This window comes from Solanum pennellii, chromosome 11 (genome assembly GCF_001406875.1).
Source record: "Solanum pennellii chromosome 11, SPENNV200".
Lineage (NCBI taxonomy): Eukaryota > Viridiplantae > Streptophyta > Magnoliopsida > Solanales > Solanaceae > Solanum > Solanum pennellii.
Genome location: NC_028647.1, coordinates 19,951,821 through 19,952,089, shown reverse-complemented (window position 1 = coordinate 19,952,089; position 269 = coordinate 19,951,821).

Here is a 269-nt window from a genome sequence, read left to right as displayed (position 1 = left end):
TTATCATCAATTGAAAATACGGGCAGCAGATGTGCCAAAGACTGCTTTTCGAACCAGGTATGGGCATTATGAATTCTTGGTAATGTCCTTTGGACTAACGAATGCCCCTGCTGCTTTCATGAGCTTGATGAACGGGATTTTTAAGCCATATCTGGATCTCTTTGTGATCGTATTTATTGATGACATACTGACTGATATACTCCAAGAGTAAGAAGGAACATGAGGAGCATTTGTTGGAAATGTTGAGGGAGAAAAAGCTTTATACCAAG